This window comes from Diabrotica undecimpunctata, chromosome 9 (assembly GCF_040954645.1).
Source record: "Diabrotica undecimpunctata isolate CICGRU chromosome 9, icDiaUnde3, whole genome shotgun sequence".
Lineage (NCBI taxonomy): Eukaryota > Metazoa > Arthropoda > Insecta > Coleoptera > Chrysomelidae > Diabrotica > Diabrotica undecimpunctata.
Genome location: NC_092811.1, coordinates 85,608,762 through 85,635,918, shown reverse-complemented (window position 1 = coordinate 85,635,918; position 27,157 = coordinate 85,608,762). Strand labels below are relative to the sequence as shown.

At 33.5% G+C, this 27,157-nt stretch overlaps 1 protein-coding gene across 5 annotated transcripts in view; it reads left to right on the top strand.

The window, feature by feature from the left end:
- Positions 1-27,157, top strand: part of LOC140450216 (phospholipid-transporting ATPase ABCA3-like) — a 314,982-nt gene that overhangs the window by 43,739 nt on the left and 244,086 nt on the right. Inside the window, exon 1 of one of the 5 annotated variants that reach the window (XM_072543700.1) lies at positions 20,185-20,333. The exons of the other annotated variants lie outside the window; for them this stretch is intronic. The gene's annotated coding sequence lies outside the window, so the exon portion shown is untranslated. Of the gene's footprint in view, positions 1-20,184; positions 20,334-27,157 lie in introns of those variants that run through there. 5 annotated transcript variants of the gene reach the window in all.

The following is a 27,157-nucleotide window of genomic DNA, read 5'->3' as shown; positions in this document are numbered from 1 at the left end:
ATGAAAATAAAAAATATTACAAATATATTAATATTATAATATTATACTACATGTTGTTACTTCGATGAATTGAAACAGAATGCGTTTGCCGGAGGAGGGTTGGTTTTACCATCTTTCCGTTAAGAAGTAACGGGACTTCTTACTTATCTTCCCTTAGCGACAAGCTGTCGCCAAGCCATACTTGCGTCGTTCCAAAGACGACAGATCCGTCGTCAGGTCATTTAGATTTTAACAAGTGTTGATACCTTGAAAATAACGTACTTTTCTCTTTTCCATTCATTAAGCTATGGTGTTATTCTGTTAGGAAACTCTTGCAATGCCCTAACAATATTTATAAAAAAAAATACAAACAAAAAAAAGCAATAAGAATAATTGCAAAAGTTAGCTACTTGGAATCTTGCAAACCGTTGTTTATTAAATATAAGATAATGCCCTTGCCAACACTATGGCTATACAGCGTTAATGTAGAAATACATAAAAACGCTGATACTTTAATTAAACACTATAACTGACACAACTATAGCACAAGAGGTGCAAATAACATCAGAACAGTTATAAGTATCGTTTGAGTAAATCACAAAAAAACTCAATTGACTATAATAGATACAATGTCCTAAGGATTCTTAAACAACTTTCGATGAATAAATTTAAAGTAAGTCTGAAAAAATACCTTTTGAGATTTGCATTATTACTCTCTTAGTGAATACTTTGATCACTTTAAGGCAGTAACATGAACATGGATGTACTATGTTGGTATACTTCTTATTTTATATATTTTATGTTTTATTTTATGTTATGTGCATTAATGTATTTTCATCTTCTATTGTATTTTGTATATGTTATATATTATCTTTTTACTTATACATATAATTGACTTGCTACAAACAAATGTAAAATTTGTAAACGTAGTTAAATAAGTCTTGAATCTAATTGACGGCTTGTTGGACATAATATGGTTACGAATTACCTGGTCATTCAGTTTGTTATATGGGATATAACATATCGTCCCTCTCTTGTCTGGTGGGAGTGGGATATAAATTTGTAAAACTCCTAACGCATGTGGAATAATATCACAACTTTTATTATATCCTAAGAGAAAGAATACCTTACAACTTTCTGCATAGTACCATCACTATCCTGAAGCATATATGTATGTGACTTGTTCCTATTGTATGGTTCAGCACTGGATTCTGTTATTCTTTGTTTCACAGAATTCGTTGAAATATGGTCCAGTATGAAAGCTTTTTTTTAGACGATTCCAGTTTTCAAAATTCTTCATTTAAACTAACCGACTATCTTCTGAAATTTTACTAACACATTTTGGTCTGCATTTATTTTCTAAGCAACTACGTTTGACATAATGATTTTCTACCCTTCTACGAAATTTCAGTTTTTTCTCGTCACCAACAGATAACCCGATTTTTTTTCGTACTGTATTTTTTTAGTAATATCAACATTCGTATCAACGTTATTTACGACTTCATTTGTTCACCTATTCACCCTTAAGCATAAAATACGCATGTCTAGATTATTTTATATCATTAAATAGCCAAATTAACTTATTTCTGAGATAGGTTAGTCTTGCTTAGGAAAATATAGTTAAGTCAAATTCGACTAGGTTTTCCAGCTATTTTTGAGATACGGATATTTTATTAGCAGTTTTGAAGCGGTTTCGTGCGAGATACGTCTGTTTTGCTTAGTAAATTTGATGCGTATAAGTATAAAGACCCAACCTACACAACCTTTAGCGCAAAATTGGCAAAATATTGAGTTACGTCATTTTGGCTTGGGAGGGCAGAATAGGTAATCCTCTAGCAATCCATAAAAATCTAATATACCTCAATAATAAAAATTATACGAACACATTTTTTACCTTTGGTTCATAAATGTAAATACCAAAAACTATAGATATAAATTTGCTTTACAATTGTAAGATAAAAGTTTGGATCACTTGCCTTTTAATCTAAAATAAACAATTGCCAAACAATTGCAGAAGTACAAAATAGACATCATAAAATAGATATATTTGAACATCAGACAATAATCATATTTATCTTTATCTTTTATGTATTAAACCTTGATAAAGACAATGTCCTATCAAGGTTTAACTGATAAATAAAGGAAGAAATTTCAATTGCAATTTTTTAAAGTTTTTAACCTATTATTTATAATAAATAGTAAATCTACCATTATTTATTTTAGTCTTAATAAGAGGTAAAAAGCTTAATAATAATTTTATTTTAGTGCAATAAACTAAAATTATTTTCGGCATTGAATTATAGTTTTTATGTTCTAGTTATTTTAGTGATAAGTACATAAATAAAGTAAATACAATAATTACATTAATCCGACGTAGTATGTGTAAGTAACTATACAGTACGTAAATTTTTCAGCTGAACATAGATAATATACATTGAGGTAATTGTGGCAACTGCGTTTTCTTAAGCCCACTGTTGTCGTCAAGGCCACCTATTGAAAATCATACAATTCCAGAGGCGTGGTTATTTCATTAGGTTTTTTTAGAATTGAATTATTTTATTATAAATTAATTTTATCATTATGTCTCTGTTATAGTCATGTGTAATAACGTACATTTTTGACTGTTGATACAATGATACTGACACAGCTGCCTGTATTAGTACAATGTACCAGCACACTAAAGTGTTATGACACCGTGTTTCAGTATTGCATATGTGTTGCATATTACAGAAACACTGCGCCAGTATTACATCGAGCAAGAAACGATACTGTTGATACGAATTCTAAATATGCACACAGTTGCCAAATTATGGAATTTCTTTAAAACACACGCTATCAAAATAACATTGGTATACTTAAGTCACTTTTTTATTGCATGAAGTGGTCTCAATATTCAAAAAATTAAGGGTTAAATTAAAAGAAAACATGTTTTCTCTCGATGTACATCAGTAAATTTTAAGAGAAATTACCCTTAATTAAATCCTTCAAGACTGAGTATTCCTAGATCCGAATTTAAAGAAAAAATTGATAATATTATTTGATATTTATTCTAATTGGTTCGTAGATTTATAGTAATAGTAAAACAATTCTGGGGCATTTCATGGGAGTTCGAACTTTACTAAAAAAATTAATTCCTTATATATGTTTATTCTTTTAATTGCCGACTATAAACGTCGTTTATTTTTTTGAGTAGGTAGGTACTTTTACAAATATACTCGCGGCAACAACGCATTCTACATAACTTAATTTGTGAGCTTGTGGGTATACTGCAATTTATTGTATGCGTGACGAAGATTAACGACAAAGAAACTGACACTGTGTCGACTGAAGTTGACACTGCGTATCACAGTATGTATTTTAATACGCTGTGTTGGTGTATTCAACTGTGTCATAGGTGTCACTGTGTCATTTCAACTGTATCAATACGATTGACACACCCTAAAGTGTCAATATGAGGGTGCCATTCCACACAGTATTACACATCTCTACTCTGTTAGTGCCATTATCGTTATGTGAATTTCGTAATTACCCGATCTTACCTTACTATTATGAAAATATAGGTACGTGACTTCCTACGATGAACACTTTTCTGGAATCGATTTCTTAAATCCACACATATCATTCAAAAATGATTCATGTTATCTAAAAACTGTTATCGACAAGTAAATATGTGCTGCGATATTACTGTATTACATTTTTGTTGATTATTAAAAATTAAATAGTCTGGATAATATCTTAGTGGGACTTTTATAACCGGTAAATGATCAATCGATCGGCAAAAATGTTATTTAAAACATGCGAAAAGTTTTTGCAATCTACGTTTATCGTTGTTGTTATAGTATCGGCTGTTAAGTTTGAGTTCGATTGCTTTGTCTGCATAATTTCCGTACTTATTTTGTTAATTAGTTTTTTATTTTCATTTTGAAGTAAGACAAAATATTAAATTAAAGTAACACGATTTCCCGTATATTCTATCAGTTTTTCGTAGGATAAAAATAGATATAACCAGTGGTATAAGTCCACGACATCTACGTCATAGACCCATCTCATAAGACAAAAAACAAATTATCTAGAAGATATATGATCAACTAAAAACACTACCTTCAATAAAAGCTGCTAGTCGCTTTTCTTTTTTAACAGGAGTAGCAGTGGCAACAGTTGAACTTATTGTGCGTGAGAAAAAACTAACAAATGGTTTTAAACCTCCACTTGCAACTCAGCGCTGACGAAAACCTCTTAAGTTAGATAAAGCCCAAAAAATCATCCAGAGGACTGTACACTTGTACAAGGTTTCTCATTATATTTTGACCCCCCACTTATTTTCCTTAATTTCGGGAAAAGAAAAAAAAGTTTCAAATAAAAGTTATCTGTACCGACCAACAGTGTAGCAACAGACCACATTTTGTATACAGGAAGTGCCCAATAAAATGCATCTTCAACATTTCAAATGGGACCCTTTTATTTATATTTGTATTTTTTACAGTTTTGAGTAGCCCTGCATTTCCTGATTACAAATTTATAACATAGTGTAGCATTAATTTTGTTTTATACCCCCAGTCGACCCCAAGTGGGGGTCAAAATATAATGAGAAACCGGGTACATTCATTTTTCTTTGAAAATAGGGCTCCAACTCTCAAATCTACGTGAATTATTATAAAAAGCATTACAAGATCGGCATTACAAAGCATTACATAGATATACAAAACGATGGCGGAATTTTATGTTAACAGATAAGGAGGAAATAATATTATGGCGACGTTATTATCTACGCTCAAAAAGCCTTTGTTGAAGGTTTATTGACAATATTGCGAGTTCCGTCAAGAAAGAGCCAGCGTCTAACTGCCCGTATTATACTGGTTTTCTGCAAAATGGTGTTTTTGTTTTTTTATAGACGAAAATTGGGGACTATTATGAGTACATGAACTCCATATAATTCGAGGAAGTGGTTCGAGAACATTCTCCAGGGTGCAGATAGTAATTCTGTCATAGTATTAAATAATGCATCTTACAACAGCCGCCTTGTTAAACAAATTCCATCGATGACTGATAAAAAATTCATCATGCCGAGCTGGCTGCGAGAAAAATGTATTTTATTTACAGAGGATATGGTCAAAGCAGAACTAACGACCAGCATCGTGGTAAATATCGTCAATATGCTGTTGATTTAATGCCTAGACTTCATGGTATTATTGTTGTAAGACTTTCACCTTACCATTGCGAGTTAAATACAATTGAATTAATTTGGGCTCAAATTAAGGGACATGTTGCCTGAGAGAACATAAAATTTAAAATTAGCGATGTTCAGTGCCTATTACAAACCAGTATAGATTGCATACATCCTACAAATTAAAATAACGCTATTGGCCATGTATTGAAACTATGAGAAAAAATGCGGAAGCTGGATGGTATAATGGAAAATGTCATTAAACCTGTAATAGTAAGGATCGTCGTTAATACGTTAGGCGCCGATTAACGTATTAATTTTAAATCACAGAATATAAATTAATATTTATTGTATAATTATCTATTCAACTATTTAATAATATTTTAAAAATACATAAAAGGCGTGTTTACGACTAGAATAAAATCGTGAGTCAGATACCCAAGCGTCCCAGACTTCACTGTGAGTGATCTAGTAAATTGATTGTTCAAATCCTGACCAGAAAACAAAAAGGGTTACATAACAGTATTAAGACTAAATAATAAAAAATATTTATTATTTCTTCAAGTTACCATACAATAAAATTGTTAAAGTCCAAAATAAATCTATAATAGCAAGAAAGTCGTTTGTTTTCTGTATATATAGGTGCTTGCAATAATGTAACAAAATCAGATTTTAAGCTCATATGAATATCAGGAACATCTGGAAAGTAAAATGAATTGGAAACTTTCGTACTTCTTCTCAAATATGAAATTTTAAATTCAGGAAATTCAGGAGAGTTCACAAATTTCACTACCACAAAAGAGTCTTTTAAAATTTTAGTATCTTCAGCAATTGCGTAAGTCATCCTTTTGTTCCTGCATCATAGGAGAACTTTATTCATTATCTAAAGAATCTGCTAACTCTAAACTTCCGGAAAAGGTCAGAACTATGACCTTAGTATAGAAACTCATAGAAGCTACAATAGCCCTGTATAAAGAAAATAAAGTGTCCATTAAAATGGGAACAAGAATCATAGGACACTTTACCACAACAAAAGGGCTCCTGCAGGGTTGTTTTACATCTCCAACTCTATTCAAAATATACTTAGAGAAAGCCTTGACTACATGGAAAAGAAAATGCGAAGGCATGGGAGTACCGGTACGGCACGAATACCTATATACGTTAAGCTTTGCAGACGATTAAGTAGTGATTGCACAAGACCAAGACGACCTCAGCTACATGATGAAGAAAGTACAAGAAGAATATACCAAGGCTTGCCTAGATTTCGCGATTTTCTGCCTATAATTTCGCGAAAACTGAGTACCTATCTCCAAGTGAAGAAGACATGGAAGATCTACAGATTGATGACAACGTAACAATCAAAGGAAAGGATACATTCAAATACTTGGGGTTTATAATCACGAAAAATGCAACAACAGAGCAAGAAATTACACACAGATTAGGACAAACAAAAACAGCAATCCGACAACTTAACTCAGTATGGTGGGATAGACACCTAAATATAAAGACAAAAACACAGATTTATAAAACATTAGTGCAAAGTATTATGACATATAGGGCTGAAAATTGGATCATAAACAAGAAAAACAGCAGTCAGATAGAAGCAACAGAGATGGAATGCCTGCGAAGATGCTGCAGTGTAACAAGAATGGATAGGAGAAGTAATAACAAAATAAAGCAAAGAACATCAATAGAAACAGACATACTAACATATAGGACAAAAAAGACTAAAGTGGTATGGACATGTAAGAAGAACTAGCGACAGCAAATGGATAAAGAGAAAAACCGAAAGAAGCCCCATAGGAAGGAGAAAAAGAGGACGACCCCGAAAATTCTGGAGGAACGAAGTAGACGACGCCATGAGTAAGAGAGGCCTAAACGATGGAGAATGTTACAACAGAGAGAGATGGAAACGGTTGAGCGAGGGAAGGCAGTGAATACTGTAGAATCCCTGAATATATATAATATAGGAATTGGTACTAAACGAAGTATAGAGACAATAAAGAGTTAAAAAAATGATAAGATTATTGAGATACATAGAATCCTTGCGATTAAAGTAAACCAAAATACTGGGGCATGAAACCGCCCCACCTTTTACTGGTAGTTTTAAAATTCACCCGGTATTAGGAAGGCTAACTAGAGAGTATTTTTAACGAGTACTTACCGTTGTAAACTTTGAGCACGTTTTGCTTTGCATCGTGGGTTAGATGAATATAACCAGAACGTTTTTCAGGTTTAGACTCGTCTTCACTTCCGGAAATAGTGGCAGAAATGTACAGGACATCGTCAATAATCATTTCTATATTACTCATATTTATAGTTAATATACTGACTTCTGTTTTAAATGAACGACAAAAGAAAAGTGAAATTCTTTTCAATTAAACTTTTTTCTCACAGAAGCCCATTTATAATAGTGATAATTTGATATTAAAGCCCGTAGCCATTTGATATTAAGGCCCATAATCACGCCCATAGTGATAATTTGATATTAAATAAACATTATCTATTTCCCTGAATAAAATTCCAAGAAATATCATATTCCCAGAAATTTGTAATTCTGAATTCTAAGTAAAAATGCAATTAACTGGTTGAATTTAGATACATAGTTACACAAAATTAGGCTATACCTAGTTTGTATCATTTAGTAAAGTACCTTTAAACTTTGGATAGAATTTAAAATTGAACCTAATGTAACGAAAGACTAAAAGTTACTATTGGTTACAGCATTAATGAAGTACAGTCATTTTGTGCTTTATATCGGCCCAGTCTCTTAATCTGGGAAATTCTATCCGAATTATCTTGCAACGGATAGTGCATACCTTTTATAAAGGATTTTAAATAACCTTTTCATTTGAATTAAAATTTCTTTTGGATTTACATCCTAGAATGTCTATGTAATATTTATATTTAAAATTTAATAATATAACTTGTAAATGTAAAAATTTGTGTTAAGTTAAAAAAGATTTATGATTTTATTTTTATGTGCCGTTTTTAAAATTCAATCAACAATATTTTTGTTTGAAAATAAATATAAGTGATGAAAATATTACGGTAACTACTTGAAAATGTGGCTTTTTCTAAATAATTTTTTACTTTTTTTGTAATGGTAATATTTTTTGATTAAAGTTTAATTATTATAATTAAGGTCAAAAACTGGCCATATTATAGGTCAAAATGAAAATTTGAGAGAATATTATTCGCTCTGTGCGTAACCATGATAGGAGTACCTTGAAACGATGCCAACGTGCCTAGCGGCGAAATATGACAAAATTGCACATATCTTTTTCCGCATAAAATATATCCAAAATGGGTGCACATAAATGTTGTATATTTAATTGGGCTAATAATAGCAAAACTAGTGAGTGTAGTTTTTATAGATTTCCAAAGATTACGTATAAATAAGAGAAAAGAAGAAGATCGATTCGTGCTATTAATATGAAAAACTAAATATCATTTTTATGCAATCGAAATAGATGTATATATCTAACAGTTGTTTTGTATTTTTTAGTGTTGACAGTTCAGGTTGGACTCCAAAATGTTTTGATAGAATTTGCAGTGCTTATTTATTCGGCAATAAAAAATGAGAAAATTAATTAATTGTCCAAATTATATACCTTTAATGATGTTTCCTAAGGCTTAAAGCCAACTGCACCCTGCCTGATGACTTGAGCTTTTATTTCATAACTTTTACTATTATTCTTTTTATTTACACATGAAAAACGTGAGTTGTCATAACTAGATTTTTCTCTTTCTTGTTCGTTTTGAGTTGAAAACATAAATTATGATGAATTTTTAGAAATCCAGTTCTCAATACTATATCTATTTCATACATAAATAGTCCAGTCGTCAGAAATTTGACCCCCAAAAATCATACGAGCAAGCTTAATTTTCCAGAGAATATTAATTTTGGGACCCCAAAAAAGTTTTACAAAAGTTTACCACTTTTCCCCTTGAGCTTCCCTCTAAAATTCCCCTCGCAGGGAGGTAAAAACGCAAAAAAATCAATTTACCAAGAATCTGTACACCAAAGAAAAAAATATTTCAAATTAAAACTGTAGCTGAGATAATTTTAAACTAAAATGATTTTTAGCATTTTTTGTGCAACATGAACGGTTCTCCTAGAGACAATGCTTGAAGCGACCGTCGATTTTGCATGTCACATGTCAGTTACGCGCGTGAAATCAATGTTCAATAAAATTTGTATCGGCGGGACATAAAAATTCGATATCTTTTGATCCAAATGTCCTATTGACAAAAATCAAGATGCGTTTTAAAAGTAAATTGTGCCTTTCGTATGCGTTTTTGTATTTTGCCAAGAATAAACTCCAACTATAAAATAAACTAAAAGTTTTTATAAAGGTGTTAAATAAATTAACCTGGCGCGATTCTTGCCATTTTTTACGATTCTCGTGAGATCAATAAAGTTGATCACTGACCAGTTATTGACCAGTTGTAGTAAAATTTTTATTTTTAGAGATCAATCTTTAAAACATATGATGATGAATTTTAATTTTGAGTTGTGGTAAATATAAGGCATTTGAAACATGAATAAAAAACACAAAATCGAGCCACGTTTATTAATTTAACAGCTGTATAAAATCTAAGTTTACTTGCGGCAAAATACAAAAACTGCATACGAAAGCTGAACTCTTTATCTTTAAAACGCATCTTTTTTTTGTCAATAGGTCACTGGAATCAAAAGATATTGCATTTTAACCGTCGAGCTGATACAAACTTTATTGAACATTGATTTCGCGCGCGTAACTAACATCAAAATCGACGGTTCCTTCAAGCGTTGTTTTTAAGAGAACCGTTCATTCTACACAAAAAATGTTTATAAACATTTTTGTTTAAAATTATCTCAGCTACATTTTTTATTTAAAACATTTTTTTTCTACGGTGTACAGATTCTTAATGAATCGATTTTTTTCGTTTTTACCACCCTGCGTGGCAGGTTTTGGGGGGGAAGCCCGGGGGTAAAAGTGGTAAATTTTTTTGCATCTTTTTTTGGGGTTGCATAATTGATATTCTCTATTAATAGTTGATTCTAGGTTTAGTGGCATTTTCGTCTCTGACGTCTGAAATAAAACTGGAAAAATATAATTTACAACTAATTATTGATAATTCTCAATTTTTTATGTATTTATCATATGTTCAACCTAAAATTGGAGTGCCCAAAACTGTCAGATGAAAGCGGTAGGTGTCGCGTCAGTCGCGCACGGAGAGTGGAAGAATAGAAGAGTGGACTCATATGATGCACGTATATAGAATATGGGCAGGTAAAAAAGCTAAAACGCAGTATATGCATAGACTTAAAATATAAATATATTTTAAATCTATGTGTATACGTCACAGTGGTGCAACGCGCTCGCTTCCTAAGCAGTACACAAACACAAGCATAACCTGAAAATTAAAAGATTTATATTCTGTTTGAAATACACAAAGACACTTCATCTAGTTTACTTACCGTTGCACGTCATCCGCGTCATAGCCCCTGAGGTCACATGATACCAACACGAAATATTTAGGCGGTAGGTGTGTTCTTTTTTAGAATCACTTTGCCGAGTACACTGGCATTACAGCCACTAGAGATATTTTATTATATACGCGTAGAAATAATATTTAAAGATTTTTATTAATGTTAACTTAAAGAAATACACAATAATATGTTTCATTTATATTGTATAAATGCATTATAAAGCGTTTTACACACTGTAACTGTAATCGAACGAACGAGCATAAATTGGTAACACTTATTTGTCAGTTGCGGTGTTGACTAATGTTAATGAAAAAAGTGTTGTTTTTGTTTAAGTATTTCATTTTACATCTTTATACGACATATACAAGCGGCCTAAATTGTTTTTAACAAGATTATTTTTTAACTCTTGTTTTGTTTCTATTTATTTACATTAAATATTAATTTGTTTTGTTGTATAATCCACTTTTGCAATAATTATGTGATATATTTGATATAAAGTGAATTCAGGATTTTTTTATACTTTGGCAACTATGTCAACTTCGATCTCTGTCAATGATAATGACGTGAAACGGTAAGTAAATTAGATGGACTGTAGTCTGTATTGAAAAATTTATAGCTGTGTTCTTGTTACGTTACAAAATTCTGAAATTTTATTTTTTATTATTTTGGTATATGTCTTTTAGAAGTTAATTGTGTACAACGTCCATCTGGTTGCTGATCGACATACACCTCCAAGTTTATTGTGTAGAACATTTTACTATCAATCAACGCAAAAAATTTTATACAATATTTTTTTGTGCAAACATAACTACTAATGGGAGCTAACTTATCAGTCCATAGCCTTTCGGTCAAAGTCTCAGAGTATGTCAAATGGTAAAACTCTTAAGAGAAAAAAAAATCGTTCTGTCGACAAAGTTAACTAAAATAAGTCAACACCACATCCCGATCGTTTTCTAAATCACCAACATTAAGACTTCTACTTTTTAATTATCCAGTTATATACAGTAATGTCAGAAAGGCCATAATTTTTGTCTTATCAATAGATCTTGCGCTTGTTTCTTGAGTGAAATTTGATGAGACTGACTATATAAACCTTTTCACTATGGGCGTGATTATGAGCCTTAATATCAAATGGCTACGAGCCTTAGTATAAAATTATCACTACTTTCTTCTTACATGTCCATACCACTTTAGTCTTTTTTGTCCTATATGTTAGTATGTCTGTTTCTATTGGTGTTCTTTGCTTTATTTCGTTATTACTTCTCCTATCCATTCTTGTTACTCTGCAGCATCTTCGCAGACATTCCATCTCTGTTGCTTCTATCTGACTGCTGTTTTTCTTGTTTATGATCCAATTTTCAGCCCCATATGTCATAATACTTCGCACTAATGTTTTATAAATCTGTGTTTTTGTCTTCATATTTAGGTGTCTATCCCACCATACTGAGTTAAGTTGTCGGATTGCTGTTTTTGTTTGTCCTAATCTGTGTGTAATTTCTTGCTCTGTTGTTGGATTTTTCGTGATTATAAACCCCAAGTATTTGAATGTATCCTTTCCTTTGATTGTTACGTTGTCATCAATCTGTAGATCTTCCATGTCTTCTTCACCTGGAGATAGGTACTCAGTTTTCGCGAGGTTAATATCTAGGCCAGCCTTGGTATATTCTTCTTGTAGTTTCTTCATCATGTAGCTAAGGTCGTCTTGGTCTTGTGCAATCACTACTTAATCGTCTGCAAAGCTTAACGTATATAGGTATTCGTGCCGTACCGGTACTCCCATGCCTTCGCATTTTCTTTTCCATGTAGTCAAGGCTTTCTCTAAGTATATTTTGAATAGAGTTGGAGATGTAAAACAACCCTGCAGGAGCCCTTTTGTTGTGGTGAAGTCTCCTATGATTCTTGTTCCCATTTTAATGGACACTTTATTTTCTTTATACAGGGCTTTTGTAGCTTCTATGAGTTTCTATACTAAGGTCATGGTTCTGACCTTGGTACAGAGTCATACGCCTTTCTCAGGTCCACAAATGCCAAATATATATGTCTATTTTTTGCTTTTTTCTTTTCCAACAGTTGTTCCGGTGTGTATATGTGGTCTGTGCATGATCTTCCTGCCGTGAAGCCTGCCTGATCTTCCCCGATTTTGCCTTTTATCGTTTGCTTTATCTTTCTCGCAGTATCTTCCCATATAATCTTCCGATTGATGATATTACGCTTCTTCCTCTGTAGTTTTCGCATCGTTTTCTATCTTCTTTGGGAGCTGTTCTCCATTTATGGCTTTCTGAAATATCCATTGTATCATCCGGTGTAATTTTTTTGATCCGTATTTTATAAGCTCAGGTGAGATACATCCAGGTACCGGTGCTTTCTTATTTTTGATTGCTTTTATGGCCGTTATCATTTCCTCATCTGTTATTTCTATTTCTTGTTGTTACGATCTGCTTCGTCTTCGCCTGTTCTCTTTTCCAATGAATTGTGGTCTTTGTTCTGCTAACAGTTCCTTGTAATAGTCCTTCCCTTCTTTGTCCTGTATATTTCCCAATTTAATTTTTCTTTTAAGTTTTGTTTTAATCCTCTTAGTATTTTCCATGACTCCGAAGTTCTTGTACCTCCTATGTATGTTTCAATATCTAAGCAGGTTCTTTCCCATTCTTCATTCTTTTGTTGTGTTATTTGTTTTTTTCACTTCTCTATCTTTTTTATATATTCTTTTTAAACTTCATCGTTGTTTGTAGTCAGCCATTTTCTGTATAGTTGCTTTGTTTCCTCAATTATTCTTTCCAACAATAACCAATGTACCAATTTAACAGATTAAAAATCAAAGACAGAAGACAGTCACATTCAGAAACTCCAGAAACCAAATAAACAGGTAATTTTAGAAGTTATCAGATATTAGACGTAGTTAGGGCTAATTGCACTTTACAAATTTTTAGAAAGACAATCCCAACTAAAAAGTGATACTTGGAATAATCTAGACAAAACTATGCTAATCGAGGAATTATAAAAGTTTCCACTGTGTAATAGCAAGAATGGAATTCCAAAGATAAGATAACATTACAATCAACTGTTAATATGTAAAGAATGCGACTACACATCCTGTCAAGTAATTAATACAGTCATTAGTAACTATTTTCCAAAACCTTCGTCTAAACTGATAAAATCAGATTTTTAGAATGTGAAAACACTCGATACCACGTGGGGCGAATTTTCGCCCCACATACATTTCCGCGAAATCCGACGACAATATTTAATTTTCTGTTCGCGGTATTTTGGGTTGTACTACTTCTTTGTGCTCTTAATACATTAACTACCAATGTCCTAAAGCGTCAAAGGGATTGATTAAACTTAACTACAGATAATAATAAAAACATTAGACCTGGGGCGAGGATTCGCCCCTCTCCGTATTATGAAGGTTAATCATATTTACCGATTAATTAATTCATAAAAAAAAAGAATTCCTTAAAAAGTTAAATTACATATTTTTTCTTAGGTCTCCTTTCGACGATGGTTAAATCAGAAGCGATCAAAAATACGGTTTTTTTTAACAAATGCCACGATCTACGGTGTACGAACTTATAAAAACGGTCCAGTGCTGCGAAAAAAAAAAAGAAAGGATTCTGGTGCCCATCGAGAATTTTCCGAATTTTTATTTATCAGCTATACGGGAAACAATATATCATATGTATTCAGTAAATAACTTACCAACTTTAAATAAACTTTTAAGTAAATTAAGAAACAAAGAAATAATCCCCGAGTGTCATAAAACTACTTTTTGGAGGTATTTAAAATCTAATGGTTTTATGTTTAAAACAGTGAATAAACGGCAGGCAATTATGGAATCCAGCCTTTTAATAAAGCGGAGGTTCGATTATTTGGAGAGTATAAGGTCTTTTAGGAGTGAAGGAAAGAGCTTGTATTATTTGGATGAAACGTGGTTCGACACTCACGATATAGTTAAAAAATGTTAGACCGATGGTAGTAAAAATTGCGTCATCAATGTTCCTCTCTCTAGAGGAAAGATAATTTGTATTTTACATTGTGGAGAAGAATCAGGATGGGTAGAAGATACTTTATTACTCTCTGCTAAAAGTATTAGTGATTTTCGCTTAGATTATCATCAAGATATGGACGGTACTTTGTTTGAAAAGTGGTTTGAGCAGCAATTACTACCTAAATTAAAAAGAAATAGCGCTATTATTTTGGATAATGCTCCGTATTATTGTAGACTAAAGAGTAAAATTCCAAACACTAATTCAAACAAAGCTGAAATTCAAGAATTTTTATCAAAACATGAAATTATATTTTATGGATTCTTACGCAAAAAAACAACTTGTAGAACTAATAAAAAAACTTGTGTTATCGACAGGCTAGCTGAGAATGATGGCCAAAAGTATTAGGATTACCTTCTTATTATTCTATACTGAATCCAATAGAATTAATGTAGCGTCAATTAAAAAGTAATAGTGAGGAAAAATAATAGGAAAATAATAGAGAGGACTGTTCTAGATTTAATTAAGACCGAATGTAATAATATTACAGCAGATAATTGGAAAAAATGTATAGAGCATGTCAAAAAATGCAGACGATAGTTAAGTATAAAATTATTTTTTTGTATTTTTTCACTATGTTAAATATATATTTTTTTCTTCAAACGTAAAATAATGATGACATTACTTATCTAACTTGATCCTGTCAAAGTTTGATGTCTCTGCCGGCAGCAGTTTTTTTCCCATTTCTTTACGGCAGAGGGAAAAATGTTGTCATGGCAACAATATGAAACATGTCACAAAGCAACAATACAAATGTCATTAACAACAATTAAACATCATTTTTATTTATAGTAATATTAAAAGTACAATTAGTTAATGACGCATTTTCAAAATTGAAACCGTGCAAAAATGTTCCCGACTCTTGATACGCATTGGTAATTGTTGATGATACTGATGGTCGAGAACAACTTTCAGCAATCATTCCCGATGTTGGCGAATCATGAGGGTTTAAAATTTTTTGAGCATTATCGTTCTTATCGGACTTGGAGGGCCCCAAACGTGCTACTGCATCATTAGCCGCGGACTCAATTTCGTTTAGGTTTTCCATTTTCGCACTAAATTTGCGCTTGCGGTTGCAACAACAATAAGCTGTCTTTAATAATTGCAAACAACTGTCAAACAACTGTAACCAGGGAGACGCAAATCCCACCGACGACTTAATTATTTTAATTTCTAACATCTAGACGACTTTGATAGTTGTCACAGATAATTTCGAGTAAAAATAGCGTATGAATTGTACTATTTATGGTTGAAAATTGCTACGGTTGAAGAAAAAATAGTATACTTTATTCGGCAAAGAAGCGTCATGCTTCTCCGCCTCATAAAGTCTTCTTCTTCAAGTGCCATCTTCGTTCCGAAGGTTGGCGATCATCAGGGCTATACGTATTTTCGAAACTGCTGACCGAAACAATTCGTTGCTGCTACAGCTATACCATTCCCGTAGATTCTTTAGCCAGGAGTTTCGTCTTCTTCCTATGGACCTTTTTCCTGCTATTTTCCCTTGCATAATTACTCGAAGCAGGTCATATCTTTCGCCTCTTGTAATGTGTCCCAAGTATTGCAGTTTTCGTTTTTTGATCGTAAATATGACTTCCTTTTCTTTATTCATTCTTCTCAAGACCTCGACATTTGTGACTCTCTCGGTCCATGATATTCTCAGGATTCTGCGATACATCCACAGTTCAAATGCCTCTAATTTTTTGGTATCAATCTTTTTCAACGTCCATGACTCCATTCCGTAGAACAGCACAGAAAGTACGTAACATCTCATCAGGCGAAGTTTCATTTCAAGGCTCAAATCTCTTCCGCAGAACACTCTCTTCATTTTAGTGAATATGGATCTGGCTTTTTCTATTCTTATTTTGATTTCTGCTGAGCTATCGTTGTCTTCATTTATAAAAGTGCCTAAATATTTGTATTTGCTAACTCGATCGATAATTTCATTGTGTAAATATAAATTTTGGACATTTTGTGTTGATTTCGATATTACCATAAATTTAGTTTTCTTTATGTTCAAAGATAGTCCATATTCTTCGCTGCAGTCTGCTATCTTATTCACCAATGTCTGTAGCTCTTCAAGTGTTTCTGCGATCAGAACGGTGTCGTCGGCAAATCTTAGATTGTTTAATCTAACACCATTTATTTTAATACCTACGGATTGCTCAGAGAGTGTTCTATTCATTACGTCTTCGGAATAGAGATTAAACAGGGTTGGTGACAGTATACACCCTTGTCTCACACCTCGCTTTATTTCGATTTCTTCAGTGGTATTATTCTCTACTCTCACTACTGCTTTCTGATTGTAGTACATATTTGCTATTAGTCGGATGTCTCGTTTATCTAAATTCTTTTCTGTCAGGAGTCTGATTAGGTGATCATGCCGCACTTTATCAAAGGCCTTGTTGTAATCTATGAAACACATGAATACATCTTGATTTATGTCAAGACATCTTTGAGACATAACGTTCAGTGCAAACAACGCCTCTCTTGTTCCAAGTCCATTTCGAAATCCAAACTGGGTATTATTGATGTCCATTTCCAGTTTTCTGTGTACTCTAGAGTGTATAATTTTCAGAAATATTTTCAGTACATGGCTCATCAGACTGATTGTACGGTAATTACTGCATTGTTTGGCATTTATCTTTTTTGGTATAGTAACAAAGGTGGATAAAAGCCATTCTTGTGGTATTTTTCCTGATGTATAAATGCTATTGAAAAGTTTAACTAAAATGTGAATCGAGTCTTTTTCTATTAGTTTAAGGATTTCCGTTGGTATTTCATCTGGACCTGGGGCTTTACCATTTTTCATTCTTTTTAGTGCGTACATTACTTCTTCTTCCGTTATTTCTGGACCTTCGTCTCCTTGTATGTTACTTAGCTCAGATTGTTGTCTATTATCTGCAAAGAGTTCTTCAATATAGTTTTTCCATGTCTTCAACTGTTCTTCTAGTTCTGTTATTATGTTTCCGTTGACATTATACAGGGTATTTGGCTGCTTACGTTTTTGTGTACCTGCAAGTTCTTTCACTTTTTTATGTACATTAAAAATATCATGTTTTGCCTGCAATTGCTCTATTTCTTTACATTTTCTTTTATAAAAATCTTCTTTTGCTATTCTGATTTCTATTTTGATTTCTTTCTGTATTTGTTTATACCTTTGTTCGTTTTTTCCTTTCATTATTCTCCGATTGTCCATGAGAAGAAGGATCTTATCAGTCATCCACCTTTGCTTTATTTTTGGTTTTTCTTTAGTCAGAATTTTCTTCATAGGACCTGTTATTGCCATTTTTACGTTTTGCCATTTTTTATCTATGTTGTTCGTTGGCTGAGATGTTTCTTTTTCATGAAGTATTTTGAAATTATTATTAATACATTTTTGCAGTTTCTCCTTTACCTCCAGGTTACATAAATGACTGACGTCTATCTGATTTGCTCTTCTTTTCTGCTCCAATCTTTTTAGTTTAATACTCATTTGCGCTATTAGAGGGTTATGGTCTGAAAAGACATCTGCGCCTGGGTAAGCTTTAACGGATTTTAAGGAGTTTCTGTATCGTTCGTTTATCAGTAAAAAATCAATCTGGTTTCGAATTATTCTTTCGCCATTATCCTGGGGTGATTTCCACGTATAAAGTCTTCTCTTTGGTAAGTTGAAGACTGTATTAGATGCAATCATGTTATTCTCCTGGCAGAATTGAAGTAGTCTGTCACCTCGTTCATTTCTTTTACCGAGTCCGTATTCTCCTACATGTTTTCCACTTTTTCCTTTACCAATTTTTGAGTTAAAATCACCTAGAATTACGGTAATGTCTCGTGGTTTCGTCGATTTTAATACTTGATTGATTTCTTCGTAGAATTGTTCAATTTCGTCCTCGGATTTATCTGCAGTAGGTGCATAGATCTGTATGATATTTAGTTTACTTGTGTTTGTTTGTAATTGCAGAAATAAGAGCCGATCTGATACTGGAGTAAAATTAATGACCGACTGCATCATAGACTTAGATACGAAAACTGCTACGCCGTGTCTGTGTTGGGTACTACTGTTTCCGGAGTAATATACCATGCCATTTGTTGTCGAAAAACTGCCAGAATTTGGCCATCTTGCTTCACTAATGCCTAGAATGTCGACATTTAATCTTTGCATTTCTTGTATTATATTATGCATTTTGCCTGGATCATACATACTCCTAACATTCCATGTACCAATTTTTAATACTCTCTTGGGTGTTTTTCTATTTTTTTTTAGGAGTGGTATTTAGTACTTCACAGGGATTTTGCTGGTTGACGACCCGGGAGGCCCTGTGGTCTTCGTGTGATATACCTCCCATGCCGGATCCTGGTCTCCGATTCCCATGATCAGTGGTTGACGTGGCTTTTTGTTGTACAGTCATGATGATCGTACTAGAGATATCCAATTGGATCCTTAATGCAGTGGTTTCTCCTTGCCTTCTGCATCCTTACGCCATTGACCATTTACTTGATTCATTCGCCTTTGGTGCCAATTTCTTAGCACCAGGACAAAAGAGTGCCCTTCCACTCACCAACTCATCCGCCCGAAGCCGTTGGTCAGCAAGTGTGGTATTGCTTATACCGGCAATCGCTCGGTGTAATTTTCGCCATATCTGGCTATCCTCACTTAGTTTAGCCTGTAGACCAATGCAGTTGCCCGGGGTGTGGCACGTGGAGCCATAAGTAAGAGTTAGCTGTCTTATGAGGACCAGTTACCAAGAACCATCTCCCGTCTATGACGCTCGATGTGGTCGTTCCGATAAAAGGTGCTACCTCTATAACACAACTCTACACCCCTCTACACCCCTCATAAAGTAATGTACTATAATATGAAAGTATTATTTATATGTATTTTTCTTTTACTTTGTGGGATTGCCGAAATTTTGATAAAATGTATCAGTATATAAGTCCGACCCTGTATACAACCATACCTAGAAGATTAAATCGGAAATATCTTGCAACGATCAATAATTTAAAATCCCTTTCGGGGATTTTAAGACATCACAGAACGTTTATGGACTAACAAGCCCATCATCAGTGTTTTGTTACTGAGTGCACATGAGTTAAGCCTTTAAATACCTGGGTAAAAACCCTGTAGATGGTACAAAATTTAAAATGTCTTAAATTTTATTTAAAACTATGTTGTGATGTTAGAATATTTCTCAAATAACCTACATGGCAAAGTATGACTTCCACTAGGGGTTGCTGTTGACCCTCAGACGTTGTCTGATTGGGTTCTAGATGGCAACTCTAGTTCTGCTAATTTACTGTCCGTCCAATGTTTAGAAACATTAAAAAGTATTGAGAAACATTTAGAAGCATTTAGAAACATTTAGAAATAAACAAAGTAAACAAATCACAGATGTTTCAAGTTTTCTTTGTGTTACTAATGAATATATTAACATATTGTTAGATTTCGTTCTATAATATATTAAACTTATCTACCACCGTTTTAATAATATATGCTTATACGTGTCTTATCCTAGTAATATTTGTACTGATATATTAAACTTACTGACGTGGGTAACGTGAAACAAAGGATCAATAACTTTGTCGCTTATTATAGCCATTTTCTATTATTTAGTAAATCAATCGCGTTGTTAAGTGTACGGCATTGGTTACTAAATTTGTAAACACTAAAACTGTGATAAAATTTACTGTAAGTAATTAAAATTTAGTTTTTTTAGATGCAATATATTGTGTTAAAATGTGTATCCTCGTTTTTTCTATTTTGTCTCGTTACGTTCACCTTCTTTTCTTTTATATCTTGTTTGAAACCTACAAAAAATTCTAAATTTACAAATGAGCAAAGTTAGGAATCCACCCTTTACGATTTGTCCATATTGTCCATATGTCCAAAAAATACCTGCAAATAAGCCAAATTATCAGACTTATCGGTAAATTAAAACTTTTATATTAAAGATAATAAACCGTTTATTTAAAAATTAAAATTTTTCTTTATTTAACAAAATAAACAAGATCTGTGACTATTGCGTTAAATAATGTCAAAATTATTTTAGTTATTTTTATAACGTCTTCAGTTTTTGTGATTTTTTTTCTAAGTGGAGCTTCTTTGCCACATCAAATGGTTTATAGGTTATACCATCTTCCGTATAGTTAAAGTCACGTACGTATACCGCTTTGCCATTTAATGCTGATAACTTTATTACTAGTAGACAAAGTAAGCAAAAATTACACCATCTTTATGTATAACATTTTACTGCTTTGTTGTATCAATCAGCGGTGCTTAACAAGTTTTCGATTTATTTTGTTGCAATATGACTTAAGGAATATAATATATCGTACTCAGTATCGTACTAAATCCTATTTTGGATTCTATGATTTTTTTGGCCTATATAGGATCGGGAGCAATCTGCACAAGGAATTTCATAGTCTCTGTGGTGTTCATTTGGAATGTTGTCTGTTATTGATCGAACAAGAGATGAAAGTTTTTGTTGAAGAGTAAATATTGTCTTTATTCCACTTGATTTTAGAATTTTGTTGATTTTGTCAGTGAAACCTTTGATTTAAGGAAGAAAAGCTTATGTATGATGAGGGTCTGAGTCTTTGGGTTCAGATTAAGTAAGAGATTGATGTCTGTGGATGCTCTTATTAATAGGTTACCGTTTTTCATAAAGATAAGTCTATAATTTAAGATCATCTGAGTCTTTCATAAATATATTGGCAACTACTGGGAAGCATAGTGGGGATAAGTGAGAGGGGGGTTTAGTGAGAGATAAGTGGTCTTGCTAGATAGTGTATTGAGTTCTCAGAATGTTTATAGTTTCGTCTATATAGGAATGTTTGTAAAGAGTGAAACGATATAGAAAGTTACTAGAGTGTCTGACGGTAAGATAGGGTGCTTTGGTGTCTTTTTAAACCAAGCTGACTGGTATAAATCCTAGGATCCAGATCACGATGAAGGTGGAAACTAATTCATCACTACCGTTGCTCGACGTTATCATAAAGAAAAACCAATTCCAAGGTTGTCATCACTCTGTTTATGAAAAACGCACCCATACCAATCGTTACTTGCATGCCAACTCGCATCATTTCCCTTTACAAATTAATTCACTCATTTTTACGCTTGTCTCCAGATCAATACGCCTTTGCGATAATGCAAGTAGACTCGCTAAGCTCTCTAGTTTGAAACAAGCTCTCATCCAAAATAATTACCGCGAAAATCACATCAATAGGAGTATCCACAGACATCAATCTCCCACTCAATCTCAACCCAAAGACTCAGCATTATCATACGAATGCTTTTCTTCCTTACATCAAAGGTGTCACTGACAAAATCGACAAAATTATAAAATCAAAGTTATAATGTTATAATATTAAAATCAGAGTTTTTGAAATTCCTTGTGCAGACTGCCCTTGATTCAAAACAAATCGTATAATCCAAAATAGGATTTATAAACATTCTATTTCTGTTCGCAAATCTGACTGAATTTTGGCATCTGACGGCATATGGTTACATTAGACTTGAAGACCTCTCATGAAGAAAATACCATCCGCTCCACCCGTCAATCAAACTCCTACTGTCAGAAATATTTGTGCCAGTTCCCGCCAACCGTCGACGGTATAAATGACCCGTTCTCTATTCCCAGCACCAGTAATGCATTGATTAGTGAACAGTCTAACAGTTGCTTGTAATTTATTTAACGTTATGGATTAGTCCGCGTATATTATTTAGGCTATTTTTCAAAGATTAGTATATGTTTTTGCCTTTTCAACTATTTTTTAACTCTCTCCTGCCCTGAATCTTTCCTTTTCAGTTTGCAATTTCCATGTTTGATATATCCTCTAGTAGTTTGTCTTTTCATCTTATTTTTGGTCTTCCTCTTGGTCAGTTTATTACCGGTTTCCAATTTGTTATCTTCCGAATTATTGCATCTTCTTTTATTTTTTGTATGTGTCCAAAGCATCTCAGTCTTTGTGCTTTAATGATTTTTACTGTCTTTCCCTTTGGTTATATTTCTTCTTTTATGATTTGTCTTCTATATGCTCCTTGTTCTGTCTTTATTGGGCCGTGTATTCTTCTTATAATTTATCCTTCAATTATCCTTAGTTTTTCTTCATCTTTTTTCATAAGACATATTACTTCCGCTCCGGAAGTAATGAAAGAAATGTATTACCGATCTAATTACACGGGATTTGTGGGTTACCCCAGAAAACCTGACCAAACTTACCGGAGATTTGGTAACCAACCCCAGTGAAAGATAGGGTCAGGGCCGACGAGTAAGGGAGAAGTGGTCTCTTAAAAAAGTAAAGCCTAAAGAAAATGCCAAAGACCTTCATAGGGAAGTAAAGTTAAAAATATATAAAACCATCATAAGACCAATAGCAACATAGGGTGCAGAATTATGGCTCATGATACAAAAAAAAAACAATAAACCATGTTAATACTTTTGAAAGAACGTTATTAAGAAGAAGATTGGGCAAATCTACAACAATGGTATGTGAAAAATAAGGTTCAACCACGAGTCATACCAATATTTCAAATAATCCTCTATAGAAAATTATGTAACAATGCAAAGATTGCACCTCATAAGAATAGGTAATAATAGAACACTTAGGGGAACTATGGTTGGACGTCGGCCAGTAAAAAATCAAGGAAGCGGTGGATAGACGAAGTAAGAACCGATGCTAAAGAAAGAATGAGGATGGATAACTGAATGAGAGTAGCCAAGGAAAGGGTTGCTTGGAGGCACATGCTGGGAAAGGACAGGGCCTGACGTGCACGTAGCGCCATAGGAGAGAGATTATATTATACAGACAGTTATAGTATAGTAAACTGAATCATTACTATATTTAAAATATCATGAATAAAATAAAGTTTATTATGTCAAATAATTTATATATTAATCTTAGATTCAGTTCATTAGCTTTTAACAGAACAAAATCAAATACTCTTAATAAACATAAAATATATGAAATTAAATAATTTCTTTTTTAAGTACGTGGAATTATTGTTTGATGCACACTGATCATCGCCTAATTACTAACCGGTCTTTTTATATCACTTTTACTTTATGTTTCTTCTTTTGACTCTTTTCCAGAGGATATATCCCCGTACAATTTTCCCCCAATCGGATTCCAATCATTTGCTCGAATTCAATATTCTTATTTTCTATTTATATCTTGAAAATTGTTTACTTAAAGGCACGCACTTTATATAGGACACTACGTTTATAATTTCATTCAAGATAAGATCAAATTAAATATGATTATACTTAGAGGGTATCCTTTGTTTATATGCCCGTTACGTATGCATCAAGGGTATTAATTTAATCATCTAGCTCTCTAGTTTCCAATTACTTTGTTGTCCTTATATATATTTCTACCATCTTAATATCCATTGATATATTTCGGATAGTCATCATCATCATCTTGGTGCTACAGCCCTTAGAGGGCCTCGACCTTCTCAAGCTTTCTACGCCATTCTATTCTGTCCCTCGCTTGCATTTTCCAGTTGCCGACTCCGATCTTCTCGGCATCTTGTGTTACCCCGTCCATCCACCTCAGCTTTGGTCTACCCCGTCTTCTCATTCCCACGGGTTGCGCTGTTAGAATCTTTTTTATCATGTTTGACTCAGGGGCCCGGGCTATATGTCCTGCCCACTGCAGGCGGTTTCGCTTAATTATAGTGGTAATATCTTTACCACCAAACGTATGCTTGTAGATATTCTGCAGTTCAAAGTTATATCTACGCCTCCATATTCCGTTCTCACAGACCGCTCCGAATATCTTGCGTAGCACCTTTCTTTAAAAAATGGATAGAGCGGGTTCATCTGTTTTCGTTAGCGTCCATGCCTCTGATCTATATGTGAGAACGGGGACTATCAGTGTTCTATACAGCCTTATACGAGTTTTTTGAGACAGGCGTTTGTTAGCTAAGTACTTTGATAGACCATGATAACACCTGTTTGCAATTATTATTCGCCTTTTTATTTCCTCAGATGTGTTATTATTGGGGTTAACCGATGTCCCTAGATATATAAACTCTTTGACTGCTTCGAAGTTTTGGTCATTGATGATTAAATTTGTGTCAACATTTCCAGCTCTTGTGTTTGTGTTAGTCGCCATGAATTTGGTTATATTTTGATTTATCTGTAACCCCATTCGTTCTGCTGCTGCTACTAGCTCGGTTAGGATTTCTGCAGTTCTCGCCCTAGTTCTTGTTATAATGTCCACGTCGTCTGCATATGCTAGAATTTGGACTGATCTATTAAATATTGTTGACGAGTCGTTTTGAATTTTTACTGCTGATAGCATCTTCGCCATTGTCACTTTTATCAAACATATGAGTTTTTTTGGAATTTCTAACTCATTTATAGCGTTGTAAAGACTTGGTCTTAAGACACTGTCATATGCCGCTTTAAAATCGACAAAAATATGATACATATCTATGTTAAACTCTTGCGCTTTTTCGAGGATCTGTCGCAGTGTAAAGATCTGGTTAATGGTTGAACGTCCACGCCTGAATCCCGCCTGATATTCTCCTAGAAACATTTCAGTATAAGGCTTTAATCTCTCGTGCAAAATATTTGACAATATCTTATATGCTGTATTTAGGAGAGTTATTTTGTGTGTAACGGGCAAATTAAGCCTAAGCTCCATTCTTCAGGCATTTGCTCCTCAGACCAAATTCTAGAAACAATTTCTCGCATCACCTTGGTGAGCTGCTCTCCACCATGCTTAAATAACTCTGCTGGGATGCCATTGCTACCTGGGGACCTATGGTTCCTTAGTTTTTCTATAGATATTTTCACTTCATCTACCGAGGGGGGTTCCACGAGTTCCTCATTTCGGTATTCCAGCTCTATATTGTTAGTAGGTTCCCCTTCCAGCAACTCTCGAAAGTGCTCTACCCATCGTAAAAGGATATCCTCTTTGTTGGTAAGTAAGTTACCTTTCTTATCATTACAATAGCTGATTCTTGGTTTGAATTCTTTTCTAATAATACTTATTTGATGATAGAACTTTCTTGTTTCTCTGTGACTTATATGGCTTTCGAGCCGTTCTAATATGTCATTTTTCGAGTCTCGTTTCTTTTTTCGGTGTATGCGTTTTTCCTCTCTCCTTAAGTTTTTGTATCTATCTATTGCTGTTCTAGTTTTTCGTTGTTGCATGGTCCTAAATGCCTCGTTCTTCTCATCTGTTATTTTTTTGCAGTCTTGGTCGAACCAGTCGTTTCTTTCTTGGGTTCGGGATATTCCCAATGTGCTTTCGGCTGCTAATTTCAGAGCCTTCTTGCAGTTGTTCTACATTTCCGTGCTTAATTGGTCGACTGCCTAGGTGTGTTCTATATTTCGGATAGATAATACATTTTTTACATCTTTTATTTTTGTGTGTGGTTGGGATATTGACTGCGAAACCACATCTTTTATTGGGATTTGGTCAAACACCTTAGTAAGATCGATAAGGCACATTAATGTCAGTCTATTATATTTCCAATGATTCCTATTTTATTAATTTCACCATGATCATTGTACCTATGCACGATAGACCCATTCTAAACTGTTCTCGTTCTTCTTCTAGTATTGTTATAACATATTTTTATTTTTTTTTTGTTAGTATTTTTGTTCTTAGCCTTAAAGTGACATTTTTTAGGGTTTTTTTACTATAGTTTTTTGGGGTTTTAACAATATCTTATGTTAAAAAACATTACTTCTTTCGACGGGGATTCTAATTTGTATAACAGTCTATATACAAAGCAAATACCTTTAACAGTTGTTTAATAAAAAGGTTTTCAACTTATCGATACATGTAATAACAATATTTGGGAAATATACCCTTCTTAAATATTTTTATTACATGTGTGGTCTGAAATATATTTGTTTGCCACATGGCATTGATTTAAACTGTATCAATTATTTGATTAATACGACGGGAGTTTTTTTAGAGGTTTAGAAATGTAAGTCGGCAACACTTTTGTAACTGTCTGTCATTTTGACAACTGTCAAGTAATTTATGTTAAGTTTGGTTTGGAAGTTCAGCATGAATATACTTAACGCCGAACAAGGCTTCCAAATTGTGCAAATTTATTTTGTAAATTATGGTTCTGTTCGAAATACGCATTGTTCATTACGTCCATTTTATGGTCAATATAATAGTCTATCAGAGCAATTAATTCGATTAAATGTAGAACGTTTTTCTATGACATTAACTCTAAACTATAATACTCATCCACAGCGACGTCGTTCAGTGCGTACAGAAGAAGTCGTTGCTGTTGTAGAGTGAAGCATAGAGGAAGACTCGAATCAGTCTCTCCGTTATCGTCCAAAGCAGTTGCACATGTTTTCATCCACTTTATGGAAGATCTTATGAAAGATCTGCGTGCTTACAAAACCCAACTCGTGCAGGAATTAAAGATACATGATCACCTAGCAATGCGTATATACGGTAAATGGTCCCAAAACGAGATTGCCGTTGATCCCGATTTTCATAAGCGAATTATGTTTAGCGACGAAGCTCACT